General features: G+C 40.1%; 1 long non-coding RNA gene across 1 annotated transcript in view; it reads right to left on the reverse strand.

The window, feature by feature from the left end:
• Positions 1–25649, reverse strand: part of LOC144527526 (uncharacterized) — a 29085-nt gene extending 3436 nt beyond the window's left edge. The window contains exon 1 of the long non-coding RNA XR_013502829.1: positions 24794–25649. This is a non-coding gene — a long non-coding RNA (uncharacterized LOC144527526). The remainder of the gene's footprint in view (positions 1–24793) is intronic.
• Positions 25650–25911: the final 262 nt, after the last annotated feature.

The following is a 25911-nucleotide window of genomic DNA, read 5'->3' on the forward strand; positions in this document are numbered from 1 at the left end:
GAACTCAGTTGTGCCTGTCTCAGAGGAAGTTTAATCGCACCACGCCCGCTTTCGCCTCGCGATTGCGGCCGCTTTATAGGCAATGACGTAACTCCACGTGACTTGAACAAAGAAACTTATTTTCGCTCCGTCTGCACCTCAACTCTGCACGCATGTGTCTGAGCTGAGCCCCGCTCCCGCATGCAGAGAGGACAGGGAAACTCGTGCTTACACACTCTCAGGTACCGGAATTTGGCACCGTTTGATTTAACGTTTAATCATTACTCCTAGATTGCAAGGTAGGACATGCTCCATTCCAGTTGGTGACGTAATGCCTGTTTGTTGCCAAGTGCCAAAACCATAGGCCAAAACTAAAGAAGAAGAGGAGGAAGGATAATAAAATTATAGCGTTATGGAAGCCAAATTTGGAAGTAATGTTTTCGAGTGAAGTTGGAGTGAAAGATTAAAAAATCAGCTCACTCAAAATATACAGAATTTGGTCCTTTACCTTGAGTGAATTGTGCCTGGATAGTCCGGGAAAAGACTTTGAATTTGATGTTAAAGAAGGTGTGTGTGCTTTACATTCAGGAAGCCACAATAAACTTCATAATCAAAGTTGTTGTTTTTTACTTTTACTTCTAATAATTAAGTACATTTAATATTAGAAAATTACTTTTAATACTTTATTAAGAACTTTATACAAGACGTTATTGTAAGTACTTAGAAGAATGTAACATTTCCGCATTAAACGTACAATACGTAATTCTAAAAGTAACTAAAATTACTTTATGAGCTTGCTGAGCTTATTAATAACCTTATAACGTTACGGTACAGTTTAGTCACCAAACATTAGCCATCTGACTAAAAATGGCACCTCTGATTCATGACTTAATTATGTAGAAACATACTGTCTATGGCAATACTATTCTGAGAATTTTTCCCATTTCCCCCATTTCAGCCGTTTTACTGATAATCTTTGGATCACCACTCGTAAATGCATTATGGACTGCTACTTCATGATTTTCACGGAAACATGGTAGCAACAGCATGTGCGGACGATAAGCGTAACGCTACGAAAGAAAGACACAAGAGTGCAGATGACGTTGCCAAGTACTTGACTAATCACTCACAGATCCTCCCCCTTTCACACACATTGGACTACTCTGGCAAACTCGCTCTCTCCTCCTTTTCAGATGAAATAAAACAATTAAAAGTCATGAAATTTGCAGGTTGCACATGTGCGAGTAGTTTTAAAAAATACTCGCAATGGTCGCAAAATGCTTTTACTTCGATACATGTCCCCTAAGAATCTTTGTTACTCGTTACTACAAAATAAAATCTGATATAAATAAAAGCAGGTTTGACGAATCATTGCTCCTACACAGTTGGCGATGTAATGCCTGTTTGTTGCCAAGCACAAAAACCATAGGCCAAAACAAAAGAAGAGGAGGAAGCATTATGACTGTTGGAAACTGAGGTTCTTAGACATTTTAATGCAGAATGTTACATTTTAGATCTTTAAAATGTCTAAAAACGAGTAGACCTATGTTATATATTTTTTGACTTGTGTATATACAATATCCAAAAATGTTCCTTTATAATTTTAACCAAGGTAATAGTCGGTTACCGTTACATTTAGTCAGCTGTTGAGGGCTTCATATCCCCTACATTTTTTAGAACTTCAGAAGTGGAAGTTATCAAAGAAAAAAGCCTGGTGTGTTTGTTTTGAAGAGGAGACCTTTATGGATAACTTGGCTTCCTGTAAAAACCTCTTGAATGTCTGTCTCCGGGACATCCTTTTTCCACCAAAACAGCGTCAGGGAAACACTGAATTTTACATGTAACTGCTTAATTCTGTGTTTTTACTGGCTTTAATCACCTGGGGCCTCATTTATAAAACTGTGCAGAATCTATACTAAATGTTTGCGTCTACAAATGAGAAAATGTATGTACACTAAAAAATAAAAACCTAGCGTATACCTGCCAGTGTGCAATTTCCTTTTAATAAATCCCAAATCAACTGTTAATTGTGCACACATGGATCAGCCTCATATCCTGTCCTCAACACTTTCATATTTATTCAACTATAAATACTGGGGGAAAAAACACTTTGAATGTTGATGCAGGGCTCCAGACCTACGTTTTACCCTGACTGAACCACATCTGTACAGCCTCCTTGGCGCAAACTCTTCCAAGCTAGGTCCCTCCATACTTATTCTAATGAGGTCCTCCACTGTGTCTATATGCAGGGACCTTCTGACATCAGATCAAGGCCGCAGGGGTAAGACGGGAAAAAACGGAGCTGTGAAAAGTTGAGACCAACTTAACTTTTAGAGAAACGCAACCCCACTGCACACTGCGGTGCCAATCATGTAACCACCGATCAGACTTGTCAGTGTGTTTTGAGGCAGTGTGAGAGTCACATACAGGAAACATTACTTCCTCTTTCGCTGCCACAAAAAAGTTTTAAAAAACCAAATACAAGCCCTGAACTGCCCAGATGTTTGTGGAAGAGCTGAATGTTTCCTCCTTCACGAAGCTGCCTTCAACTGATATAGCAATCATATCTAAGGTGATTAGACTTCCATGAAAAAGGAAGTATTTAACTATCTAACAGCCAGTGTGGGGAAATATTGAGTGATGAGAAAGCCAGAGACAGATGAGCTCATTTACAAGGTAAATAGTTATATATTTAGCAGCCTATTTGTATTTAATTTTTTTCAAAGAAGCGGTCTCCGTTCTCTACCGTCTCTAACGTTACCTCTCTCCCAGTCGGTACCGCAGCATGTAGCAAATGTCAGAGCTGACATTAGTCAAGCAAGTGATTTCCCGCAGTTAAAAAATCCCGTCCTTTTTGTCTGAGACCGAGACAAGACTAAGTAAAAATGCAATTGATTTTGTGACGAGACCGAATACAACAGCACTGCCAAGGTCTATCAACACAGCTTCGCCTGGAAGTGCAGGCAGGCGGGGTTAAGACTATAAACAAAGAGAGGAGAGCTAATGTTAGGCTAAGGCTTAGGCTGGCCACAAACTGACTGCGTGGCGTGAGCGTTGCGTTTCTGTTGCGTGTCAGTTGCATGGCGGCTGCGTGGATTTTTCTGTCTTTGCACACCAGAAATGTGTCTGACGCAGCGCTGCTGCTAGCCTTGTCTGTACACATGTATGTTTCCCATTGATTTACTGCACTCAAGCAGTGGTATACTTCATGTTAAAGTGGCCATATTATGCTCATTTTCAGGTTCATAATTAGGGGTCCAAGCCCGAGTCTGCAAGAACAGGCAATAGCAAAGCTATGCCGTTCTTACAGCAGGGCTGTAGAATCCTATTGTTTTTCTACAGATTTTTAGGGGTCCAAGCCCGAGTCTGCAAGAACGGGCAATAACAAAGTTATGCCGTTCTTACAGCAGGGCTGTAGAACCCTATTGTTTTTCTACTGATTTTTAGGGGTCCAAGCCCGAGTCTGCAAGAACGGGCAATGGCAAAGCTATGCCGTTCTTACAGCAGGGCTGTAGAACCCTATTGTTTTTCTACTGATTTTTATTTTTAGGGGTCCAAGCCCGAGTCTGCAAGAACGGGCAATAGCAAAGCTATGTCGTTCTTACAGCAGGGCTGTAGAACCCTATTGTTTTTCTACTGATTATTATTCTTCTCCGCCTAAAACTCCGACTACAGCCTAAACCGTACATGGTGGGGGGTTGGCATTTTCAGGAATGGTCCAGATCTCCGCAAGGACCTCAGGCGCAACAATTCATCCACTTACACCACTAGGTGGTGCTATAGAAGAAAAAACACGTTTGGCCCTATAACTCCCACACCGTACACCGTACATTCAAAAACCATACATCCACACGTTCCCTGGATCCAACTGAATCACGTGATATACTTTTATGCGTGAAAAGTCGCGATTTATCAAAAACCTACTTTTTCAAACTCCTCCTAGACCGTGTGACCGATCGGCACGAAATGTAGCAGGTAGCATCTCGAGATGGGCCGGACAAAAAGTTAATAAAAAGAATTTTGATAGGATAAAAATTGCGCATATTACGCACAAACAAATTTGTGGCGCTAACTATGAAAACACCAACTTTGCCATATCTCGGCCAAAATAAATGCCATCAACGCCAAACTTTAGATTCTTGTTAACCATGACACTCTGAAGGTCACCCACGCGTTTTACAAAAATTGGCCACTAGGGGGCGCTACAAGTACAAAATGTTTATATCTCATGAACCGCTCATCCAATTGGGTCACTCCTGAGGCCAACCCTAGAGTGGGGTACTGAGGGGTCAAAGTGGGCGTGGCCTATGGGACCCACGTCTAAATTTACTACTTACACTAATGTGAACAACTTTAAATTTACAGTGTAGATAGACAAGGGACCACACCTACCAAAAATTACACATGTAGACCACTAGGTGGCGCTATGTTTTTTTGCCTTTAACTCCCACATTACACATCGCACATTAAAAAATCCTTACATTCACATGTTCCTTGAATCAAGCTGAATCACATGATATAGGCCACGCGCATTTCCGCTTAAATGTCTTTCCGCAATATCGCGCAATACCAACTTTTTCGAACTCGTCCTAGGCCGTGAGACAGATCAGCACGAAACCTGGTACGTAGCATCTCCAGATGGACGTGACCAAAAGTTACTCAAGGAATTTTGCTACGTTAAAGTATGCGCATTTGACGACCAAACAAATTTTCCTAGCTACCTACCACACACGTATCATATCATATCTCGACCAAATTAAATGTTATCAGCAAGGAACTTGAGATCGTTGTTCAACATCCCACTGCGATGCTCTGTACCAAATTTGGCGAAGAACGGCCATTAGGGGGCGCTATAATCAACGTAGACGTGTTTTGGCCCTTTTACTCTATGTTAATGCCATATTTGCAATGGGAATGTACCACAGACCTTGCAGCTCACACTTCTCAATATTTACTGATGTTTGCCTCCTACCGTTAGGTTTTGGTTTTCACTTTTGCGTGCTCCTTTAATTTTTTACAAGACACAAACTTCTTAAGCCACCTGCCAAAGTTTCTACAACTTTCACAGTGGACAAATGCAACTCTTTTCTCTCACTTTTTCAATCCAAAATCAACACCATTCATAAGCGTCGATGAAAATACCGAGCACCCATGTGTGCCAGACTGCCAGTAGGCTACATTCATTTACAGTTAAACATTGCAGTTGGTGCTAAGTGGAGAGTCTGTCATAGTGTGATTGGTTATGTCGGTGGCATTGATTCTTAATTTCCCACGAAGCTGATCGCGGTAACGTGTCCGTTGAACTTTTCATCTCCAATTCTATCCGTATTTCATCATTAAAGGTAGTCTGTATATAAATGGAGGTGAACTGTTGACCGCTACGTTTGCAATGGCGTCGTACCGCAGACGTCGCGGCTCACGCCTCTCGATATTTACCGACGTTTGCCTCCAGGCCGCCGTGCTTCGGGTTCCGCTTCCATGCGCTCCCCGGGGCGTCGGGGGCGACTGGTGTGGGTGGCTTGGGCCCCGTCATAACTGCTTGCAGTTCTAGTTAGGCGTCCAAGCCCGAGTCTGCAAGAATGGGCAATAGCAAAGCTATGCCGTTCTTATAGCAGGGCTGTAGAACCCTATTGTTTTTCTACTGATTTTTATTAGGGGTCCAAGCCCGAGTCTGCAAGAATGGGCAATAGCAAAGCTATGCCGTTCTTATAGCAGGGCTGTAGAACCCTATTGTTTTTCTACTGATTTTTATTAGGGGTCCAAGCCCGAGTCTGCAAGAACGGGCAATAGCAAAGCTATGCCGTTCTTACAGCAGGGCTGTAGAACCCTATTGTTTTGATTATTCTTTTCTGCCTAAAACTCCGACTACAGCCTAAACCATACATGGTGGGGGGTTGGCATTTTCAGGAATGGTCCAGAACTCCGCAAGGACCTCAGGCGCAACAATTGACCCACTTCCACCACTACAAAAATTGGCCACTAGGGGGCGCTACAAGTACAAAAAGTTTATATCTCAAGAACCCCTCATCCGATTTTTACAAAATGTGTTGGGTACCATCTAGGGCCACTCCTGAGGTCAACCCTAGAGTGGGGTACTGATGGGTCAAAGTGAGCATGGCCTGTGGGACCCACGTCTAAATTTACTACTAATGCTAACGTCAACAACTTTAAATTTACAGGGTAGATATACAATGGCTGATGGACCACACCTACCAAAAATTACACATGTGGACCACTAGGTGGCACTATAATTTTTTTTTGCCTTTAACTCCTACATTACACATCGCACAGTAAACATCCTTACATCCACGTGTTCCTTGAATCAAGCTGAATCACATGATATAGGCCACGCCCATTTCTGCTTAAATTTCTTTCCGCAATATCGCGCAATACCACCTTTTTTGAACTCGTCCTAGGTTGTGCGACGGATCAGCACGAAACCTGGTACGTAGCATCTCCAGATGGACGTGACCAAAAGTTACTCAAGGAATTTTGCTACGTTAAAGTATGCGCATTTGACGACCAAACAAATTTTCCTAGCTAGCTACCACACACGTATCATATCATATCTCAGCCAAATTAAATGTTATCAGCAAATAACTTGAGGTCGTTGTTCAACAGCCCACTACGATGCTCTATACTCAATTTACTCAATGTTAATGGCATATTTGCAATGGGAATGTATCACAGACCTTGCAGCTCACACTTCTCAATATTTACTGATGTTTGCCTCCTACCTTTGTTTTTTTACAATAAACAAACTTCTTAAGCCATAGTGATAGTTTAGAATGTATGGTTGATGATTAAAATCGTTACTACAAAATCAATCGTGTTTTCTGTCCCAGAAATGGAATTACGTCACGATCGTGATGTTGTTATGACGTGGCTTCGCATTTGAGTAATACTCATTATTTGGAACACGTTAATGTATAGACGTGGGTTTTGAGATCTACAGTATTTGTCGGTTACAGTGGATTTTTTTCACAGAACTACAGAGCTTTTCTATAAGTTTAACTACTTGTCTTATTAAGGTAAGTTTACTTTTAATTGTAAATGCGTTGGTTGTGTTACCGGACTTGAACGTTACCTAGTTAATGTGAGGTCCATTGTTACCTGTTATCATGCTAGCGTTAGTTAGCTAGCTAGCTAGCTATACCATGTTTTAATTTTGTTCCTTTTGTATATGTTAAAGCGTAACTCTCGCCAAAATGCAACATAGGGTCTTTTTGTGAATGTACCCGAGTCAAACTTTCGTTTAAAAGCATATTTAGGACAGAATCGCCACTTTTAAGATGTACTGTATTTTCGTTTTTTGGTCAAATGGCCTTTTGAATGGGAGTGCTAGAGGCACTTTTATGCTAGCCTCAAAATAGCTATTTTTAAAACACTAAGAAGGCTGGACACAACATGAGACTTTGCTTCAAGTATCACCAGGGGCTCTACACCTTAACCAAAGCATTGACAACATTGTTTGTGTTCACAGAGTTTAGCTACTAAAAAAGGTTTTGAGCAACTCACGTTAGCAGTTGTTTACACTATCCGCCATTTTCCCAGTCAAAATAGGCATCTCCGAATGCGAATGAACGGACTTTCTTTGTGTGTGTGTGTGTGTGTGTGTGTGTGTGTGTGTGTGTGTGTGTGTGTGTGTCTGGTTATGTTTGTCAGTGTCTCTTTTTGTGTGTCTGGTCATGTGTAGCTGTATGTGCGTGTTATGTGTGTGGCTGTGTTGCTATATGTACAGTATCTCACAAAAGTGAGTACACTTCTCACATTTTAGTGAATATTTCATGATATCTTTTAATGGGACAACACTGAAGAAATTACACTGTTTGCTACAATGTAAAGTATTAAGTGTATAGCTTGTATAACAGTGTAAATGTGCTGTCCCCTCAAAATAACTCAACACACAGCCATTAATGTCTAAACCGCTGGCAAAACCTAGAGATTGGCATGGTTTTATTTCAGTTAGCCTAATAGCTGGTTTGATTTGCATTAAGAGATGATTTTATGGAAAGTACCCCATGCCAATCTCTAGGTATGGTGAAGGGTATGTGTTGATGTGGGGGCCAAGGGAACTTTATCAGGATGCATAGTATCCTGGATCCATGAAATAACTGGCCTTTAAAAATAAAACTCTGCCTGCCTCTATGGGAATTTAACATAGGGGTGTACTCACTTTTGTTGCCAGCGGTTTAGACATTAATGGCTGTGTGTTGAGTTACACTTAACACTTTACATTGGAGCAAAGTGTAATTTCTTCAGTGTTGTCCCATCAAAAGATATAATGAAATATTTACTAAAATGTGAGGGGTGTACTCACTTTTGTGAGATACTATAGCCAGGGTGGGGAATTCACTTCCACAAAGGCACAGGATGCTGCAAATGTTGGTATAATATGGAAATGGCTGGTGGATTTAAGACATAATAATAATTTATTGAATTAAGTGTGTGTGTGTGTGTGTGTGTGTGTGTGTGTGTGTGTGTGTGGTCAGCTGTCTGGCTTTGTTTCTATGTGTCTCTTTGCATGTTTGCTTGGTCTCTTTATGTTTGAATATGGTTATTGTGATATAGATCTAACCTTTTGATGTATTTGCATTTCTGTAGATGCCTAGAGGAAAAGGTTATCGTCGCTCTTTGGCTGGCAAGTTGAAGTACGCAAAGCGGAACACTCCTCAGCTTCCCACTCCTTAAGTGATTCTGGTGCCACGTGGTGGCTCATGTGAACCATGTAAGTATTCATGTATGTATACATGTGTGTTGCCAGGGTATAAAATGTTTATTTAATTTTTTTCAATTGCTGCTTTATAAAAGGTAAATTAAAAGTTAATTTGCTTATTGTTTTTCGTTAATAGGTTGTAGTATGGGGGTTCGTCACCGAGTCAGCGAATGGACACGGTCAAAGGTTACAGGAAAACAACACAAGCTCATCATTCCTCCAGAGGTCCCAGTCAAGAAGGTATTTTTAAGTTCATTAAAACTTTCTATATGTGATGAGAAATGTAGTTGTGTGTGTTTGACCAAATCTTTCTCTTGTTACAGTTCATTCTGATTGTTGGCGATTCGCATCTGCGGGCTATAGTTGACGAGATTGTTCCGATGCCAAAGTCAAAGGATGCTCAGCTGTCGTTTGGCTTAATGTCTACGCCTGGGGGCTCTGCTGCAGACCTGAGGGCAGAGTTGGACAACACTTTTCTCCCCCAGATCCCAGATGCTATCTGTCTCTTGGCACCTAGCAACAACCTCACTGCTAACCAAACCATCAGTGAAGCAGCGGGGGATTTCCGGAAACTACTGGACAGCATCATCAACATTTGTTAGGTGAGCTCTGTTTTATGTTGTATTATTTTTATAATTTCTGTAATACCATTCTTGTATTTGTAGTATAAGTCTTAACTCTATTGTATATGTTAAGGTCTTTGTTGTCGACTTCCCGCCGCGTTTGAACGTTGACCTGGAAGTACAACAGCATTACACAGTTTTTTGAAGATTATTTTTTGGGGTTTTCCTATTTTTTATATAGTGACTGTGGATAGACAGGAAGTGGGGAGAGACATGCAAGATGACATGCAGCAAAGGGTTGCAGCTCAGATTCAGACCTGGGCTGCTGCAAAAGACTCTATATGTAGCGAATGTTGTTACTGGGTGAGCTAGAGGTTGCCCCGGACTTAAAAAATATTTTGTAATATTTTTCATTGTTTGTTATTTATATTAGTAGTGTACAGTTTGTAATAGTTCTTTTAATACATTTTTTAACGATAACGATTTTCACTGGTGTTTTTAGTTGGGGTGGGGCGGGTGCGGGGCCGGTTTATCTTGACAGAATATGTGTGTAATTGTCATTTAGAATGTTGTGTGACTTAAATACAGACAGGTGTAGGGAATAATTTATTAAGTATAAAACATGTTTTTTTGTTTGAAATTAACATTTAATTGTGTGTTAGGTAGTATTTACCGCAGAAAATAAGTGCTCTATCTTTTCACCTTGAAATATATACAGTGTCTCTGCTACAAGAGTCAGATATACAGTATGTATAACAAATGTAGTGTACTGTATATAGTATAGTGGGTATATTGAGCATTTGGTGCAACGGTGTTGATGAAAATCTTCTTTATTCAGGCAGAAACCTCAAACAAAATCTGGCTCTATGTGGGTAACTATAAATTTGGACTGGATTTTTAAGAGAACCTGATAAATATGATAACCTGATGTTTTTAAAATATGTCTTTAGTTACTTAGCTGTTTTAAATTAAGTGGTTAAGTAGTGTATTGTTTACTTACTGTATATAGCATACATGTTTGTCAAAGTTATGAATTAGAAAACAAAAATATATTGTAATGTGATATATTAAATATAAAATAGACAAGAATATCAGTAACTGTAATTGTTTCCAACCACGCAGTTATGCTGCTGCAGCTGATATTGAGGGATATTTAAAAAGCACAACTAAAAACTATAGTTATAAACATGATAGAGAAATCATAGGGAAGGAAAAAATGGTATAATGGTAATGAAGTAATATGTATCATGATGCCTTTCTGTAGTCCTTCTTCAGAACAGTGAGTTTTACTTGCAGACCTACATTAATGTGAAAGTGGAATCCATAGTAGTTTGGCTGTGAGGCAATAGGAAGTATCACAATGTGTGAACTATATTTGTTGTAGTAAATTCCCATCGCATATTTCTCATTTACATTCACTGAGTTATAGGTTAAACAGCATTTATGTTGATTATAGTTGCTACTAATGTACACCTCCAGTTGGAAAGAGCTTATTCTCCTATTAATAACAGGACAAATGTGTTATTTTGAAGTAAGGGAAGGACAGTGTTATGTGCGTCCATTCCAGGACCTTTGGTGTGTTTTTAATAGGGGATTGACTTTTCCCTAGTGTCTTTTTCTAATGGTTTACCTTCTAGTTCAGGAATATATGGTAGTGGCAGGTCAAAACATGACAATTCTACTACATAAATTCCAAAATCCTATCTATCTATCTATCTATCTATCTATCTATATATTTACCTATTTATCTATAATTAGATGTAACATTAAATGGTTAAGGAGGTATATATAATTGTTTTGTGTAATACAGACATGCTGTAGCATAATATTCTGAAATATAAATATAGGACTATTTGTTTGGATAAGGTGGGATTCGAACCCTGTTCTTTGGAGGGATGATTTACGTCACAGGGTTACGTTACAACATCACGTTCATATAAGGTTTTGACTCCGTTTCAACGTTGCCTATTGTCTGTCAACACTCAGTGAACCAGATACAGGTTCTTGTGACTAACAGGGTACCTTTTGTGGATTACTTTCTTGGGAGAGACTTCTTTTTTAAGATACAGCGCTTTTCTACACCTTATTCTACATCAGTCATTGTTCGGACGCAAAGTAAGTTTACTTTTTAACGGTAAATTGTATTGTTGAATTGGGACTTGGCTTACCTAGCTGGTTAACATGCTACACGTGGTTAGCCATTGTTAGCAATACCAGTTGATAACCACAATAAACAGCGTAAAATATTTCCACACAAAAGAAGTTGTAGCTACATGTCTGTGTCATCAACTGATTTAGTGAGACACAAATAAGACAGGAGAGCTTAACTGTCATTATTTATTTCACTACTGTTTACAAGTGAGCAGCCATGTTGTTGTTGTTGTGTGTGGGCCGTGGGGACCTGACTTTTTTAATGAGCTTCTTAGATACTGGTGGGTGTGTGCCTGTGTGTTTGCGCTATTGTTGAATTGGGACTTGGCTTGGGTTACCTCATAGTGTGATTGGTTATGTCGGTGACAATGATTCTTAATTTCCCACGAAGCTGATCGCGGTTACGTGTAAGTTAAACTTTTCATCTCCAATCCTATCTGTATTTGTGTACGCTGAAGCAGCGGCGGATTTCCGCAAACTAAGCTCTTTTTTATGTTGTATTATTTTTATAATTTCTGTAATACCATTCTTGTATTTGTAGTATAAGTCTCAACTCTATTGTATATGTTAAGGTCTTTGTTGTCGACTTCCCACCGCGTTTGAACATTGACCTGGAGGTACAACAGCATTATCGTGACGAGTACCATCGTGTTGCAGCTCCGTTGGGTATGTGAAGACAAATAATGTATTTGTGTGCAGGTTTACAGGATGATATGCATTTTAAGCAGACATTTTAAATAAATGCCTAATTATTCTATTCTTCATTTCTAAGGTATTACCTACTACTCTGTTGATGAGAGGTTCCCGTTAAATAACCTTAAGCTGTGGAGCAAAGATGGGGTGAGTTTGATCAGCTATTTTATGGTATATGTATAAGTGTGATGTTCAGTTCCCTGTAGTGGATTTAACACGTTAAATTAGACCGATGCAAGTTTATTGTGGAAACTGTTGTCTAAAGTGATTCTTCATTTATTTAGATTAATCTCAGCGACAATCATGGAATGCCAATCCTGGTGAATGCTCTGTACATGGCCTGCTATTTCCAGTTTTTTGTGCCAAAGCAAGATCCAGCACCAATTGGCTGGAAAGTTGTTGGACCAGGCAGGAAGGTAATACAGTGCTAATGTTTTTTGTAGTATTTTCATAAATGTCCCATTGTTTATGTTGTTAAATATATTTTCCAGTATTGTTGCTAAATATATTTATATTTGCAGAAGTCTCAACCAGCTGGCAAGTCTGGTGTTCCTGCCAAGAAGAGGCAAGTTCAGTGGGAGGAGGTTAGTTGATTTTTGTTATATAGTGAATCTATTTTTGTAATATACCGTAAGTTATTAGATTTTACTTAAATGTGATCTTGGGAAACAAGTTTAATAACTTAATCTTAGTGCATTCTCTGTTTATGGCGTCTTATCTCCAGGTTTTTGTGTTGAAGCCAAATCAAGTGCCAATGGTCCGTCGAAGGGTCCCTCAAAGGTCCTCCCCCAGGGTTGCTGCATCGCGACACTCAGAAGATGGCTGGACAGATGTTGGACTTGGCATGAAGGTAATAAAATGTTTTTTTTTCTTCTGTATTTTCATATATTTCTCAGTGTTTATATTGTTAAACATATTTTTCAGTATTTTAATACATTTTAATAGGTTTTGAATTGTATTTGTAGAGGTCCCGACCAGCTGACAAGTCTGGTGTTTCACCCACAAAGAAAAAGATTCAGAATAAGGTTAGTCATTTTTTTGTTCTATATTGTATATATTTTTGTAATATACTGTAAGTTATTACTTTTTTACTCAAATATGATCTTAGGTAACACAATTTGTAATTCAAACTTGACTGTTTTCTGTCCTTGTCAGGAGGACATGAAGGAATTTTCCATCGTGCTAAATCCTGTGTGGTTTAGTAAGGACCTTCTTCAAACTTTGGGCAATGGCACCATTCACATCCCTGCTGCTGTGTCCACACCTTGTCCAAAGGGTCCGAAGATTAGTTCAATACTGTATTTGGTTTTTCTTTTGGGTAAGGGGTTAAAAGCTGAGGTTACGTTGCAAACACATTGTCTAAAAAGCAACGTTGTTTATATTATTGTTTTTCTATCTGTTAGAAGGCAGTGAAAGAATGTCGCCACCATCAGTTTGCTACCAAGAAGACAGCGCTTTTGCAGCAGGTGTGCCTTTTACTTCTTTTGAAATGTTTTTGTACAGTTACTCTAGTCTGTTAGAGACATGCAACCTTTTTTGATTGTATATAGTTATGTGTCTAGAGGTTAATGATCTTGATTGTTTATAGGACAAGGCTACTACATCAATGGAACTTCCTGGTACATCGTCTGCCAGTCTTGCTACAGTGGCTCTGAAGGAGGTCAGGATACCTTCATCGAATCAGCCATTGGAGCACCCTGGGAAGGTAACGCATTGTAACATGGTTGTAACAGATTTTGATACATAAAACTGTTAGTAGCTTTAATTGTATTAAGTGAATATGGTGGTCGTGTAACAGTCTTTGTTTTTATTTTGAGGAGAAGGCATCAGTGACATCATCCAGCCCTTCCCATCCTGATGGTAATGAATGGCCTACACTACTGGACACCGTAAAGGTTTGTAACATTATTAACAGTAATGGTGTGTGAAAATGTTTGAATCCATAAGACAGTTGTTATCTAAATGTACTTAACCAACTTGTTTATTGTTGTTTTAGGATCAAGTTGCAAAGCTGCAGTGGACGCACCTCATGTCCAAAAAGGAAGACGATGTACAACAGGTTAGTTTTTTGAGTTACTATAGATCCTGCAATAGTAAATGTAGAGATAATATCAACATACTACAGTTATCACGAATGTATTTGTATGGGTTTCTTATCTACTTAAAATCTCTCTCTCTCTGAAAGTGGAAAATATATTACCATGAAGGAAGGGAGGGGGGTTTATAGTGAGCTTTTTCATTTAGGACTAGACTGATTATGCACTTGAGGAGGAACCGTTTCTGTCATAAGGGCATAGCATTGCATGAAATAAAACTTCAGTCCTAAAAGTTTTTGCTGCCCAAAATAAATCCATACAATTACATACAATTCATGGTTTCATGGTTTTGATTTACACAGCTAATCCATCCATCAAAGTCCCAGAGTTAACCTAAAATGTCCATCCTGCTTAATGTCTTTTCAAATTCAAATCATCCTGTCAACATTCTTTTAAGATTTTTATGCTCTACATTTTTAAACTATAAATTTGTCATAGCCTACTTTAGCTGCATGATCATAATTTAAATATGGTTTATTTTACTGCATTACAACAGCATGTTTAACTAAAACGTATATTAATAAACATTTAGTTCATATTTAGCACTTATTCAAAACTGCAAATGATATATTTATCTAAATTTCTTAGAACCAAATATAGTAAATGTATGCCATAATATTAAATACTCCTACTTCTATGCTGTTGCTAATGCAAGTTTTGCTTTACCTTCCACGTTGGGTCAAAAAAAGCAAAAGGCACCGGTAATGGTACTCCTGGTTTACTGGGATGGGGTTCGATTCCCTGCGGTGTCCTGCTAATTGTTTTGACATTTACACGAAAGCACCTATTACTTTAAGTCTATTAATTCTCTCTAACAATTGCCACAAACTTCAATGAACAGTCTATATGTAAATTATTTACTAACATGTAAGCAATAAAAAACTAAATATTACACAGATGAGTTTCGGCTGAAATGCAAAGAATGTTTGACTACCCTTTTTTTCTTTTTTAAAGGGCGCGCGCCTGCGAGCACCCACGGAGGAAAACATAAATCGGTGCCTATGACGCCGTTTGCAACAACTTGACCACCTCCCCTGCTCCTTCAACCACCACACCTGCCCTTGCCCTTGGCCCTATAACTCCCACACCGTACATTCAAAAACCATACATCCACGCGTTCCCTGGATCCAACTGAATCACGTGATATAGGCCACGCCCATTTCCGCCTAAACTTTTATAGTGAAAAATGTGATTTATCAAAAAAACTACTTTTTCTAACTGCTCCTAGACCCTGCAACCAATCGGCACAAAATTTGGCAGGTAGCATTTCCAGATGGGTCTGACAAAAGGTTAATAGAAATGATTTTGATAGGATAAAAATTGCGCATATTACGCACAAACTAATTTGTGTAGCTCACTATGAAAACAGCAACTTTGCAATATCTCAGCCAAAATAAATGCTATCAACGTCAAACTTTAGATTCTTGTTTGTCGTGACCCTCTGGAGGTCACTCTCGCGTTTTACGAAAATCGGTCACTAGGGGGCGCTACAAGTACAAAAAGTTTATATCTCATGAACCGCTCATCCGATTTTTACAAAATGTGTTGGGTACCATCTAGGGCCACTCCTGAGGCCAACCCTAGAGTGGGGAACTGAGGGGTCAACGTGGGCGTGGCCTATGGGACCCACGTCTAAATTTACTACTTACACTAACGTGAACAACTTTAAATTTACAGGGTAGATAGACAATGGGTCATGGACCACACCTACCAAAAATTACACGTGGACCACTAGGTGGCCCTATGTGTTTTGCATTTAACTCCTACATTACACATCGCACATTAAAAATCCTTACATCCACGTGTTCCTTGAATCAAGCTGAATCACATGCTATAGGCCACGCCCATTTCTGCTTAAATTTCGCACAATACGAACTTTTTCGAACTCGTCCGAGGCCGTGCGACGGATCAGCACGAAACCTGGTACGTAGCATCTCCAGATGGACGTGACCAAAAGTTACTCAAGGAATTTTGCTACGTTAAAGTATGCGCATTTGACGACCAAACAAATTTTCCTAGCTCAGCTTTGCCACTGAGGCAAAGATGCAATTAGTTTCATTATGAATGGTTTCATACTTTGGGTTTTGGTTTCTGAACTAAAACTGAAAATATGCCTCATTGTGTGTGAATAGAGGTGAATAAATATATATTGTTTGTGTTGCAGCGAAGTGTCAGTTCCGTTCAATACGTAAAACATTTGGCGGCGGGGCGCGGGACTGGGGATCCGACACATCTGCCCCCACTGCTAAAAAAAATCCTAAAGGAAACACTATGTGTACAAGCACTACAGTCACGCGCAAAAGTGTCCCAGTTTTAGTTCCGGGAAATCTGGTCACCCTAGTTATGCAGCTACTTCAAATAATCTTAAAGTGTATATCTATATATTACACTACTGTTAAGCATGGGGAAAATGGTGGGGGTGGGGCGGGGGGTTGCATGGAAGGAGATGCATGCTATTTCAAGAGTTGGACACCCATTCACTTTATTTTTTAGCAACTTGTTCTAGTTAACTTGGACTAAATGCATCAGTTTTTTGTTGTTTTTTACAAGGGTTCCCCAGAAATAATCATTGACTAATAAAAAAAATAATTGACAGATTAGTCGACTACCAAAATAATTGTTAGTTGCAACCTTATGGTAAACATTGCCTACTATGTCTATGTGAATAATCTCCTTGAAAAATGTATGTTCTTGTAGTAATAAAATATCCATATTATGACTAATAACACTTGAATTGTACCATTTTGTAAGAAGTGTTTATTTTAATAAGGAGTTAACAAATTAACAATGATTGAATGTAAAATTATTTCCTAAGCATGTGAAATATTTTAAATTTTTTTCAGCGTACCAGCACCGGAAGCAGTCACAGATTTGAATAATAGATAAGTTGCAATGGCAGCCATCCATATACTGTCCAATGACATTTTACATATTCCTTTCCTTGTTCTACAACAACAACAACAACAACCAAATAACATCATCATGCTGATAGCTTTTGCTCTTCCCAAATACAAGTAGCCAGGTGAGATGTTTGCACCTACATGACTTTTTATCAATCCAGGTGCAGTAGGCCTAGTTCCAAACCACAATTGATGAACTGCCCTATTTGTGATTGTTTTTAGAGATTTTAGAGGTTTTATACCGATGCTACAGAATTTTACCCTGGAAATCCAGAGTTCTCGCGAGAGCACAATGTGAATTTGCTCACCGAGTCACTGGCAATCAGTAATGATGCTCATTACCCATGCCCGTGGAGCCGAGCTGCTCTAATCACATCGGTGTATTTGATATAGGCGGGCCAGAGGCGTGCTTAATAGATGACGACAGCGCTGCAACGTCGAAGTCAGTAAGCATTGGTCGTAGTGTTATCCAATTGCGCACAGTGTTATTTTCAAATGCATGCTTGGTGCTGCCCCTCGAGTTGGGCCATTTTCAAATTGACTGTGGCAGCTCGGTGGTGAAGACTGAGGCAAGCGGAAGCCCAATGGTGGTGGAGGCTGAGTGAGTGGCAGCTCTGGATCCCTCGAGGGCTCCAGGACCGCGTGTGGCCCTGCAGGCGCAAGGTGGCAGCAGTGTGGTGAAGGCTAAGGCAGCCCAATGGTGGTTGGGGGCTATAGGTGTAGCAGGTGGCAACAGTGCGGTGGTGACTGAGTAGCAGGTGACAGCACAATGATAGTGTTGTGTCAATATTAATAGTAGCCTATAGCTATAGGCTTCATGCCCTGCATGAGTAGTCAATATTGACAAGCAGCTGTAACAACCTAGGTCGGTAAGCAAATGCTAAGCCAAATACCCTTTGGTATACAATTGTCAGTCTGTGGTTAGCCGGCTACAGTCGGAAATTGGCCGGTTTCACGTGCATATGTTACCACGACAAATTCAATATAAACTTAGCCTGTGAAGTTTGTTTTTGATCCAACCTAACGTGAGACGGTATACTGCCCAGCACTACTAAATTGCTTTATAATTAAAACATTTCTTGCAGCATCGCTGCAGTGTGATGGCATATCTAAGGAACTGGAGGAAGCGTAATGCGAAGTCCTTGCACTGGCTGAAAATGCAAGTAAGGAGGATGGAATGCTGGGGAGTTTGGATGAGGAGGTTTTGTCATCTTCATTGTCACCTGATCACTCAGATATTGATGTGGTGCTATCGTCTGACTCAGAAACCCAAATTCTGTAAGATGAGTCCTCAGAAGAAACCGTTCCTGATCTGGGTGAGGAGCTTGCAGTCTGGGCCACCAGGAACAGCTGCAAGCGAACTGCTCTTAATGAGATGCTGGAGATCGGCTCCCAAAGGATTCCCGAACACTGTTGCAAACACCAAAGAAAGTGGCAACAGTTGAAAAATGTGGTGGACACGATGCCTACTTTGGTGTTGCTTCTGGCATATTAAAAGTTTTGTCTCAGCCTCCAGGAATCGTTGAGCACCTACATTTGTGCTTTAACATTGATGGTGTGCCCCTTTTTAAATCCTCCAACTTGCAAATGTGGCCCATACTCTGCAACTTTCATGACTTTGCTCCTTTCATTGTGGCCCTCTACTGTGGAGTTGCTAAACCAAATTCAGTGGAAGAGTACTTAAGTGACTTTCTCCAGGAGCTGCAGCAGTTGCAGCAAGACGGCATTGTTCATGGAGGCAAAGCACTTCAACTGTCTGTGAAAGCATTCATATGTGATGCTCCTACATGCAAGTTGTCATTTCAACAAAGGAGCAGGATTTCAGATCATCTGAAATCATTGAATGGAAAGTTGCCAAGGGAGTTTGCTCGCCAGCCATTGCAGTTGCAGGAACTTGACAGGTGGAAGGCCACAGAATTAATACAGTTAAGGGAAGTTCTTGCACCTACTGTCTACAAACATTTTCTTGCACTCACAGTCATCATGTCAATTCTGTTAAACTCTGATGATGTACTGCGAAATGAGTATTTAAGGTATGCCAGAGATTTGACTGTGTACTTCGTTGACAAGTCTGAAGAGATTTATGGGAAAACCTTTGCTGTGTACACCTGCCAGACGATGTTGAGCATTTCCAGTGTTCCCTGAACAATGTTTCAAGCTTTCCATTTGAAAATTACCTCCAGACACTGAAGAAAATTCCAAAGTCAAAATCCTATTGCCCAGGTTGCCAAACGCTTAACAGAGTTAGAGAAGTCAACGAAACCCAGACATGTAGCCAAAGAGACGTTCACTCATGTATCTACCACATTAAGGGATGGCTGTTTCCTTCTGGACAATGAGGATTTTGCCTTTGTGAAGGAAAAATGTTCAGACGGCTCTTTGGTTTATGATGTGATACACCATAATGACACAGAGAGTTTCTTTGATGACCCCTGTGATTCCAGACTACTCAACATCGTTCGTGTTAGAGACCTCAGCAGAGCAAAGCGCCAACTGATCATGAGGCACAAGTTACACCGTAAAGTTGTCTGCCTGCCGCCCAACCGTGAGGCAACCAACTCAGGGTATATTCTATTTCCTATGCTACATGGAGTAGAACGAAGTTGTCAACATTTACATCGTTTGGTCTGTTTTTAGCGGCACACATGGTATTGCATATATGTATGTATGCAGTACATACATGTAAAACAGATACATCAAAGAACTGTATACAAGAATTGATACAGAATTTTCTCCATCCAAATAGGAGCAAAACAGCTTAAATCAAAACAGCTGTTAGGCCTATAATATAATAATGTGAAATATTCATTCTTGAATACTTTGCAGGACTGCCTATGGGCATATAATGTTAATGTTGTCTTTTCCCTTTATGTTCTTCTCAAAATACAGGAGAATGCTTCATTTATGTGTTGAAATCTCAAATGTTCTTCTGGGGGGGGTCGTCACAAATGTCACCTTTTTCAGCCCTTCTGAGTTCGCAGGTCTGTAACCACTGTCCTCCACCCTCTTGCCTCAGCCTCCACCACTGTGCTGCTACCTGATACTCACTCATCCTCCAGCTGCGTCCTGCCTCAGCCTCCACCGCCAAGATGCCTCCTGCCTCAGTCGGTAACATTGACAAGTATAGATAAGCACAACAATATAGCAGTACATGAGAGTTCTCGTACTTGCACTGGCCTGGATCCAGACTAAAAATGTTCACTCTCTGTCAAGGTTTTGTCATGTGGGTTCGGGCTGTTTGGAGGGAGAGAAATAAAGAAGAGGAAGGAGTCATCCCAAAGTCCTGGGTGCTTGATGATATGGTGTACTGGGCACCTGGCATCGACGCATTGAAAGCAATAAAAGAGATGCGAAAGCCTGAGGAAAGGTGGAGGAAATTTCCTCTCATAAAGCTGTAATACAGGACTTGCTTTGCTTCACTCTTCATAATCATTATCGTTGATGCATGGTTTTCATTCATTCCAGTGGACAGGGAGGAGTGCGAGTTATACAACTTCTCGACAGCTGCTGAGGGTAATGGTGATGAGCTGGCCATCTCTAAGCCCAAGAGGATTGGGAAAAAAAAAACATTTGATGACTTTGTTGAAGGTATGATAATGAAACAGTTGTGCAGCAGGTCCAAAATAGTTTGTGTTTAACACAGACTTTTAAGCAGGAAACTTTTAGTACTGTGAGTGCGATAAGGTGGCTGTTTCATATGTTACACAGATGATGAAGATGAAGCAATTGATGATACCCCACCGAATTACCAGTTAAGTTCTGAGGCAAATTCATCAGGACATGGTAAGTAGGCCATATATCTTAAACTAAAACATCAACATGTAAATGTACAGTTTTCTAAGTAAAGTCAGTTGCTTAATATTGTCTCACTGTTTGCGATCAAACAGGCCTGTCCCTGCCACCGCCACCAAAGAAATCCAAGTCCAGCTCCACGCCCAGTTCCAGCCATCAAGTGACTGGTCAAGAGCACACCAGGGAAACACCTCAGCATCGTTCCAGGTCCCCGAAACAGGAAACACCTCACACACCAAACAATTATTCCAGGTCCAGGACCATGGAAAGACCACACAATCGTTCCAGGACCATGGAAAGACCACATAATCGTTCCAGGACCCTGGAAAGACCACACAATCGTTCCAGGTCCATCACCCTGGAAAGACCACACAATCGTTCAAGGTCCAGGATCATGGAAACGCCAAGCCGGGAGAGAGAACACAGATTTCACCATAGAGAAGATGTCTTCCCAATGGAAGAGAAAAGTAAGTGTGTTCTAAACAACACTTCAACAACTTAACAGACAGCTAACCAGCGAGGAAAAACGAAAACTCATGGTAGGTTACTACGAAAAAGGAAAACAAACCTTTGCAAACAGATGTAATTATTCCACATACAATATCTTATTCACATATTCTTGTACCTCATTACATTTCTGCATATTTGCTAAATTCTTCCTTCAGACAGCTCAGATGTAAAAAATTGGTGGAGCTACCCTGCAGGAAAATGTCAACTATGTGATGAAAAGGTCAGTCTCTGAAGGTGTGCTGTTAATATCTTAAAATGTATGGACTTTTTTTTTCTTAACCCTTGTGTTGTCTTCCCGTCAACCTTGAAAAAAAATGTTTCAACGTTTTTGACGCCTTTTTTTCACCGTTTGTTTTTGCTTTTTCCAACGTTTTAAATTGTAAAAATTTTCTTCTACACATTTTCAGCACGTATTTCTACGTCCAACATTTTGTGAAATTAGCTTATTCACAGTCAGAGTTAGCACTAGATACGATGAGACACTCTTCTCGTGTCTGTGTGCAGTAACTCAGTCTGACGCACCCACTGTTAGCCTAGCTGTTAGCTACACACATGTGCACACACAGGCATGTACCTCTGGACGTTATTTCACATTTCTTGCTGTACAGCATGTATAACTTTGTTTATTCCCATTTTTATTGACAGAGTGCTCACAAATAACCTCATGTCCATAATGAACATGGATGGGACTGGTGACAAGCTGCCATTCAGAAGAATGGAACTTTATAAGGTCATGATAGGCAATTATATTTTCTATTTGTGCACCTATAGCTCTATTCTCTACGTGATTTTTATTTTGATCAGTATGTGCAAGATAAATGGCAATTGCTGTTAAATTTTTCAGGTGCCATCCAGAAGTCACAACCCGGCATCACAGAAGCTTCCATTGGTAGCCTGATGGCCAACCATTTGCGCGCTGCGCCGGACAGAAGAGGGGGCACTGGGCGCCGGAAGGTAGGAGCTGCTGCAAACAACAATGTAGATTTAGGCCCAATCCCATTTCTCTGTTTTTACCCTTCCCCTTCGTTTTACCCCTACACCATGTCCTTCGAAACAAGACATAGGGGTGAAAATATTCCCCATGGAAATGAGACACCACTAGTCTACATAGGGAAGAGCCCAGACGAATGTGATGTTTTGAAATCGCTGCTCTCTGGCTTTGAATGAATGTTCACATTCTACAATTCAGTACAAAATGTGGACTGATTGCTAGCAGGGAAATGAGATCCTGACATATGACACTATTAACAGATATTAACAAAAGGTTTGACTCGATCCATTATCATATATTAGTACACATCTGCACCTCTGACAACTGCATGTGATTAGGCTATAATGTGGGTTATGTTTTAGTTGTCTATATACTGTAGAGTAGCCTACTACTGATGGGTACTAAGCGTTAGTTATGTTAATGGACAGGGCCCATTTTAATGTTTGCTTTCTTGTTCTCTGGAAGAACTCTGGAAGTATGAATCCATAGTGCCCCCACTGTATTACACTGCTCAAAAAAATAAAAGAAAAACATAACAGATCTCAAAATATGTGTATGTTGTCAGTCATTGTACATTTAGGTTGAAATTGAGTGATGCTTGACATTGAAATATCAAAATATGTCAATACATTTTGATGTAATTTTGACATCAATGTTTGATGTCACATTTATGTTGAATGATATCAAAATAGATAGCTAAATTTCATACAGATTTTTGCATATTTAAACATACATTGTCCTGGTGACGGAAATGGCCCTGGTTCGGCGGAATGGCCCAATAAGGCAATATGACAACGTGAGTAACATAATGTTATGATTGTCTTAAAACAAACTAACAGCAATTTACTGCCGACTCGTTGCTATGAAGGAGATCACATTTCAGTAGCGGTGGAAGGGGGGACGGCGCACATTGTTTATTTATTAGAAAGTTCATGCGTTTTTGGGGTGACAAGACGATATATGGCAGAGTTAGTCTCAAAGAAAACTAAAACTGCGCCGCCGATATGGAAACATTTCGGATTTCAAGTTGACGAAAGAACTGAGCTGAAAAAGACAAGTGAAAGTTTACTTGTCTTTTTCAGCTCAGAAAATGAGCTTAGGAGCTTAGTTTACTCACCTAAACCAAAGAGGTTATTATAAGCTCACTGCGGGGGGGAAAATCGTGGCTTAGAGGCGCATTACCGCCACCATGTGGTCAGGAGTCTACACTCTCATTATGGGCTCTCTCATCAGTCCCCCTCGAAAGAGGCTGAGACAGATGTGTATGTCGGTCCGTTCCAGTGTTTGGCTTGATATCAAACTGGGTTTAACATTTTTACATTGGAATCTGGGCCTTTGCAAATAGGCCTTCTGTGTTATCCTAGGCCTTCTAGAAGCTTTGTAATCCAGCCTGGAAGTGTAGAGACTTTACACAAAAATTCCAGAATGATAACTCCACTGTTTACTGTTAGACCCAAACATTTTGACTGCCAGAATGTTGTCAGGTGAGTGTGTCAACCAATCAGAGGCTGTCTTCCTGACTATCTTTTTCTTCTTTGGTGTTTTCATCTGCAATGTTACAGATGCTTCCACTTTCCTGACTGTGTTACTTTGCTGCTACATATATCTAACCTGGAACGAACAAGCTAAAATAATGATATAAATTCTGTGTAATAAATAATCTATAGATTCTCAGAGCAGAGATGTTGGTAATTTAAGCAGCCCCGGATGTGTAAATGTGTGAGTTTGATTTAGCCTCATGATGTCTCATAGCAGACAGGAAATGCATTGGAGATGACATAACTTACTTTTTTGGATAAAAGCGTACAGACTTTTCTGTGAGAAATCTAAAATGCTTTTTATTTGTGTCAGTTACAGTGTTTCTTTGTTGTCCCTGATTACAAAGTTGAACAAGAAGAACAAGTTGCAAAAGCTAATTCCTGTTTATTATTGTTGTCTGTGTGATTGTAATACATTTCTGTAGTTTTTGTCCTTTTGTATATAGTCATGTAATAATTTATACATTCATGTGACATCCCTCAACAGGGTTGAGGTTATGCAAGCATTAGCCTACTACACAATGAAACCAGCACCCAAATATTGGAAAAATGGCTTAGACCTCAGAGCGTTAACTCACTTTAAATAATTAATTTACAGCACCCATCACAGAATGAAGTATGAAACCAGTATGACTGACATGAAGATTAGATAAAGGAAGATGAATAAAGCACAATCATTTTCTGAAACCACTTTTAGTTCTCATAGTGTTCATGATACAAAACCTAGAGAAACACAGACTTTTTCTCTGTAAAACCTGTTCATTATCCTTTAAAGTTTTCACTAAAGTCATACGCGTGCGAAGACTGGCACACCGTATAATTAAACGTGTTCATAACCATATGTCAGTAAACGCACAGTTTTACCTTTCATTGGAGTTTCTTCCGTTTACTTTCCCGTTCCTCCAACTCAGCGAAACATCACTTTTGTTATTTTTCTCTTTTCCTGGGGGACTGAAGCGGTTCCTCGGGCTGCAGAAAATCTCCCTTTACAAAAATAAAACTGGCTGCCGCCGGTCAATGGTGGGTCTCGCCGCGATTTTTAATTCCTATTTCGGGAGAAGCTTGTTCGCGTCCACAAAGTCTTCGTCCTTTCCTGTAAATTTCATGTTTAACCGTAAAAAAGAAGCGGTACAGGAGTAGTGGTAGGAAGCTCCCCCCTGCCTGCTCTGCAGTATGAGAAGAATGTCCAGCCTCCCCCCTCCTCGTCGCCCTTCTCCTGCTAATGGAAACTGAAGGATTTCCCTGCTCCAAAAAAACTTTCCCGTCCTGTTTAATCGAATAAATCTAATTATTATTTAACAGATGCGTAACAGGCGAGCCTTTAAAAGTGGCCTAACAAGACTAAACCATTGGTTAAGTTCAAGCACTAAGTAAAGCACAAACATAGCGAAATTTGAAATCGAGTTTTTTCGCTCAACACAAAAAGTCACATTTTGGAAGCTAACTTTGTCTTTTAAGAATAACTTATATCTGACAAATATGACGTGAGTCCGTTTGTTTATCAGGCTATTGTGTTAGTTTTGAGGCCCATCTCACAGTAATGAACAAGAAAAGATGAAAAAGGAATATCGAGGAGTAAGAAAAAAAATGACAAAGGAGCTTTTGTGAGTTTGAGCCCAGACTCTCAGCCCCTCTGCTGCCTTTAAGTGCTGTCGGAAATGTCGACGATTGCTCTAGTACTATACTAAATGATCAAAAGTTGCCTATGTGTACACTAGAAAGTTACCTTGAATTAAGAGGTATTTTAATGCTACAGCCAGGCCCGTGTCTGGTCATCTTGTTTCCTGCAATAGGCCTACATTTCCCATAATCTCTGGAGCAACACTAAACAGAAAAGTTAACTCTATCTCGTCTCATCTGGTTCAGCCAGCAGAGTTATGAAGGAGGAGCCGAATTGTGACAGACTGCTAATAGGCATCACTGAGCGCGATGTTAAAAGTGGCAGCGATTTGAGCTTACAGCTATCCCGATTGCGAGCTAAA

The sequence above is a fragment of the Sander vitreus genome, chromosome 13 (assembly GCF_031162955.1).
Source record: "Sander vitreus isolate 19-12246 chromosome 13, sanVit1, whole genome shotgun sequence".
Lineage (NCBI taxonomy): Eukaryota > Metazoa > Chordata > Actinopteri > Perciformes > Percidae > Sander > Sander vitreus.